At 40.8% G+C, this 5,759-nt stretch overlaps 2 non-coding genes across 2 annotated transcripts; one reads left to right on the top strand and one right to left on the bottom strand.

Annotated features, from left to right (window-relative positions):
* Positions 1-2,340: 2,340 nt before the first annotated feature.
* trnai-uau lies at positions 2,341-2,430 on the top strand. The gene is given in 2 exon segments: positions 2,341-2,376; positions 2,395-2,430. It is a non-coding gene; the product is annotated as a tRNA-Ile (tRNA).
* Positions 2,431-2,808: 378 nt separating this feature from the next.
* trnar-ucu lies at positions 2,809-2,898 on the bottom strand. Its single transcript is given in 2 exon segments — positions 2,809-2,844; positions 2,862-2,898. It is a non-coding gene; the product is annotated as a tRNA-Arg (tRNA).
* Between the last annotated feature and the right edge of the window lie 2,861 nt (positions 2,899-5,759).

Below are 5,759 nucleotides of genomic sequence, written 5' to 3'. Positions count from 1 at the left end.
AATAGATAAAATTTGAATAAACTTGTTTAGCTAGAAATGCCTAAAATACAGGAAAAATACTTGGTTTTCAGACATGAATGAATAGCGTGAGCACTTTGTTTTCTCACTAAATAGATATGTGGAATTTTTCCTGCAACACTTACGAGACACTTCCACTCGTACATCCACAGGAGGTTGACTACAGCTAAAAATCCATAAAATGAAGATTTTAAAAAGTACACATTTCATTTGCCTTAGATTACAACCAAGATGCTTTCTGCATGGTCTACAGAGAAGCCAACGTGAGTGAGTGATTTATGCCAGAACTGCTTTCAATTGAGATTGTTTTTTTCTTCATGCATTTCATTTTGAATGCGGAGTATGGAATGTAACGATTTACAAAAAACGTTTCTGCCTCGTTGCTGTCTGAAATTTGAATTAAGACAAGTGCTTTCTGCACGCTGTGAGCGCTCGAAAAAATGCATATCAGTCCCTAAGCCGGCTTGAGCAAATTCCAATCAGTGCAGAAGTTTAATTTGAGTTTTCAGAGGACGGCGTTCGAAAGATACGCACATTCATAGAGCTATTATTTTAGCCTTTGACTTTGAGTGCTCCAGTGGCGCAACCGGTTAGGCGCTGGTACTTATAGGACAGTGTCTGTGTGTAATGCCGAGGTTGTGAGTTCGAACCTCACCTGGAGCAGCTTGTCTAAGGCCAGCATGTCTTCTGCTGGTTTTATAAATTCCTGTGGACTGAGGATTTCGCTTGATGATGATGAAGCACACTCTCTGAAGGTTTTCTGCCGCTTCTTCTCTAAACTTTGCTTTCACTTTTATTATATGCGTAATGCTCATTTTGTGATTACTCTCGCAAAGTACCTTCAGACACAAAAGTACTGTCGACTGCTCGCTCAAACGTGCCATTTCTGCTGAGGGCGCAGGTGTTCTTTGCAAACGCTGGCACCGCAAGCACTGCACAGTATACCCAGAGAAGCGGATTGTGTGGATGCGTCGCAAGACTAGGTAAGCGTAGCCAGCACGAGATATTGTCCGGAAGGAAATGAGGCTCGCTAAAGTTGCGACTCTGTGAGGACTCGAACCCACAACCTTTGAATCACTGTTCAGTGAAGACTAGAAGTCCAACGCGCTATCCATTGCGCCACAGAGCCACCGGCGCTAAACCGCATCGTGCATTGCAGAAATGCAAAGTAGGACCCATTTTCCTACGAGGGCTAAAATGCAGAATATGTTGATAAGTTTCACAGAGTTGGTTTGCCGATATTTCCATCAGTGACAATCTCCAGTGTATTTCAATGAAACGGGCTTCAACGTCGATCTTCCTTCAGACTTCCGCATAGAAAGAGACACAGAGGAAGGAATGGAAGCTTTAACAAGGAGAATATTAAATGTCATTTTAATACTTGAATTTGAGCTTGTGTTTTGAGTGTAAATGACACAATGAGCAAGAAAACATTTCGAAGTTACTACAATTTTTTTCCATATAAAAATGAAGGCTGAAAACATTAAAACGAATTCCATCCAGATTGTGAGCTGTAGAAAAAATGATAATGGTAATGAACTTGGTATCTGAATATATTGAAGAAAAACCTGCATTCTGAATATACACAAACAACCGGCGGCTTCCAGTTTTGAGCACCTCCGGAGAAAACGTACACCCCTTGAATAAAATATACACAGGTTGGGGTCCTGGCCATTGCAAAAGTACCTTTTCCAGCATGTTAAATGAAAGTAATAGATAACCGAATTTGGAATGTATTTAGGAAAAGAGAAAACAGCGTAGGAAATGCCTAAAAAAATACCAGGAAAAAATACTTGAGTTTTCAGACATGAATGAATAGCGTGAGCACTTTGTTTTCTCACTAAATAGATATGTGGAATTTTTCCTGCCAACACTTACGAGACACTTCCACTCGTACATCCACAGGAGGTTGACTACAGCTAAAAATCCATAAAATGAAGATTTTAAAAAGTACACATTTCATTTGCCTTAGATTACAACCAAGATGCTTTCTGCATGGTCTACAGAGAAGCCAACGTGAGTGAGTGATTTATGCCAGAACTGCTTTCAATTGAGATTGTTTTTTCTTCATGCATTTCATTTTGAATGCGAGTATGGAATGTAACGATTTACAAAAACGTTTCTGCCTCGTTGCTGTCTGAAATTTGAATTAAGACAAGTGCTTTCTGCACGCTGTGAGCGCTCGAAAAAATGCATATCAGTCCCTAAGCCGGCTTGAGCAAATTCCAATCAGTGCAGAAGTGTAATTTGAGTTTTCAGAGGACGGCGTTCGAAAGATACGCACATTCATAGAGCTATTATTTTAGCCTTTGACTTTGGAGTGCTCCAGTGGCGCAACCGGTTAGCGCGGTACTTATAGGACAGTGTCTGTGTGTAATGCCGAGGTTGTGAGTTCGAACCTCACCTGGAGCAGCTTGTCTAAGGCCAGCATGTCTTCTGCTGGTTTTATAAATTCCTGTGGACTGAGGATTTCGCTTGATGATGATGAAGCACACTCTCTGAAGGTTTTCTGCCGCTTCTTCTCTAAACTTTGCTTTCACTTTTATTATATGCGTAATGCTCATTTTGTGATTACTCTCTCGCAAAGTACCTTCAGACACAAAAGTACTGTCGACTGCTCGCTCAAACGTGCCATTTCTGCTGAGGGCGCAGGTGTTCTTTGCAAACGCTGGCACCGCAAGCACTGCACAGTATACCCAGAGAAGCGGATTGTGTGGATGCGTCGCAAGACTAGGTAAGCGTAGCCAGCACGAGATATTGTCCGGAAGGAAATGAGGCTCGCTAAAGTTGCGACTCTGGTGGGACTCGAACCCACAACCTTTGAATCACTGTTCAGTGAAGACTAGAAGTCCAACGCGCTATCCATTGCGCCACAGAGCCACAGGCGCTAAACGCATCGTGCATTGCAGAAATGCAAAGTAGGGACCCATTTTTCCTACGAGGGCTAAAATGCAGAATATGTTGATAAGTTTCACAGAGTTGGTTTGCCGATATTTCCATCAGTGACAATCTCCAGTGTATTTCAATGAAACGGGCTTCAACGCGATCTTCCTTCAGACTTCCGCATAGAAAGAGACACAGAGGAAGGGAATGGAAGCTTTTAACAAGGAGAATATTAAATGTCATTTTAATACTTGAATTTGAGCTTGTGTTTTGAGTGTAAATGACACAATGAGCAAGAAAAACATTTCCAGAAGTTACTACAATTTTCTTTCCATATAAAAAATGAAGGCTGAAAACATTAAAAACGAATTCCATCCAGATTGTGAGCTGTAGAAAAAATGATAATGGTAATGAACTTGGTATCTGAATATATTGAAGAAAAAACCTGCATTCTGAATATACACAAACAACCGCGGCTTCCAGTTTTGAGCACCTCCGAGAAAACGTACACACCCTTGAATAAAATATACACAGGTTGGGGTCCTGGCCATTGCAAAAGTACCTTTTCCAGCATGTTAAATGAAAGTAATAGATAACGAATTTGGAATGTATTTAGGAAAAGAGAAAACAGCGTAGGAAATGCCTAAAAAATACCAGGAAAAATACTTGAGTTTTTCAGACATGAATGAATAGCGTGAGCACTTTGTTTTCTCACTAAATAGATATGTGGAATTTTTCCTGCCAACACTTACAGACACTTCCACTGTACATCCACAGGAGGTTGACTACAGCTAAAAATCCATAAAATGAAGATTTTAAAAAGTACACATTTCATTTGCCTTAGATTACAACCAAGATGCTTTCTGCATGGTCTACAGAGAAGCCAACGTGAGTGAGTGATTTATGCCAGAACTGCTTTCAATTGAGATTGTTTTTTCTTCATGCATTTCATTGAATGCGAGTATGGAATGAACGATTTACAAAAACGTTTCTGCCTCGTTGCTGTCTGAAATTTGAATTAAGACAAGTGCTTTCTGACGCTGTAGCCTCGAAAAATGCATATCAGTCCCTAAGCCGGCTTGAGCAAATTCCAATCAGTGCAGAAGTTAATTTGAGTTTTCAGAGGACGGCGTTCGAAGATACGCACATTCATAGAGCTATTATTTTAGCCTTTGACTTTGAGGTCCAGTGGCGCAACCGGGTTAGCGCCGGTACTTATAGGACAGTGTCTGTGTAATGCCGAGGTTGTGAGTTCTGAACCTCACCTGGGGCAGCTTGTCAAGGCCAGCATGTCTTCTGCTGGTTTTATAAATTCTGTGGACTGAGGATTTCTGCTTTATGAGATGAAGCACACCTCTGAAGGTTTTTTCTGCCGCTTCTTCTAAACTTTGCTTTCACTTTTATTATATGCGGGCTCATTTTGTGATTACTCTCTCAAAATACCTTCAGACACAAAAGCACTGTCGATCCGCCTCAAACGCGCCATTTCTGCTGAGGGCGAGGTGTTCTTGTAAACGCTGGCACCGCAAGCACTGCACAGTATACCCAGAGAAGCGGATTGTGTGGATGCGCCGCAAGACTAGGGCGTAGCCAGCAAGATATTGTCCGGAAGGAAATGAGGCTCGCTAAAGTTGCGACCTGGGGGGACCAACCCACAACCTTTGAATCACTGTTCAGTGAAGACTAGAAGTCCAACGCGCTATCCATTGCGCCACAGAGCCACGCGCTAAACGCATCGGCATTGCAGAAATGCAAAGTAGGGCCCATTTTTCCACGAGGCTAAAATGCAGAATATGTTGATAAGTTTCACAGAGTTGGTTTGCCGATATTTCCATCAGTGACAATTCAGTGTATTTCAATGAAACGGGCTTCAACGCTCGATCTCCTTCAGACTTCCGCACAGAAAGAGACACAGAGGAAGGAATGAAGCTTTTAACAAGGAGAATATTAAATGTCATTTTAATACTTGAATTTGAGCTTGTGTTTTGAGTGTAAATGACACAATGAGCAAGAAAACATTTCCGAAGTTACTACAATTTTCTTCCATATAAAAAATGAAGGCTGAAAACATTAAAAAAGAATTCCATCCAGATTGTGAGCTGTAGAAAAATGATAATGGTAATGAACTTGGTATCTGAATATATTGAAGAAAAACCTGCATTCTGAATATACACAAACAACCGGCTTCCAGTTTTGAGCACCTCCGAGAAAACGTACACCCCTTGAATAAAATATACACAGGTTGGGGTCCTGGCCATTGCAAAAGTACCTTTTTCCCCGCATGTTAAAATGAAAGTAATAGATAACCGAATTTGGAATGTATTTAGGAAAAGAGAAAAAGCGAGAAATGCCTAAAAAATACCAGGAAAAAAAACTTGAGTTTTTTAGACATGAATGAATAGCGTGAGCACTTTGTTTTCACTAAATAGATATGTGGAATTTTTCCCTGCCAACACTACGAGACACTTCCACTGTCATCCACAGGAGGTTGACTACAGCTAAAAAACCATAAAATGAAGATTTTAAAAGTACACATTTCATTTGCCTTAGATTACAACCAAGATGCTTTGCATGGTCTACAGAGAAGCCAACGTGAGGAGTGATTTATGCAGAACTGCTTTCAATTGAGATTGTTTTTTTCTTCATGCATTTCATTTTGAATGCGGAGTATGGAATGTAACGATTTACAAAAAACGTTTCTGCCTCGTTGCTGTCTGGGAAAATTTGAATTAAGACAAGTGCTTTTGCACGCTGTGAGTCAAAAATGCATATCAGTCCTAAGCGGCTTGAGGAAATTCCAATCAGTGCAGAAGTGTAATTTGAGTTTTCAGAGGACGGCGGATACGAATTCATAGAGC

Source organism: Polypterus senegalus, unplaced genomic scaffold, assembly GCF_016835505.1.
Source record: "Polypterus senegalus isolate Bchr_013 unplaced genomic scaffold, ASM1683550v1 scaffold_9101, whole genome shotgun sequence".
In the NCBI taxonomy this organism is placed as follows: domain Eukaryota; kingdom Metazoa; phylum Chordata; class Cladistia; order Polypteriformes; family Polypteridae; genus Polypterus; species Polypterus senegalus.
Note: the sequence above shows the minus strand (reverse complement) of the source record. Positions and strands in the feature narration are given on the sequence as shown.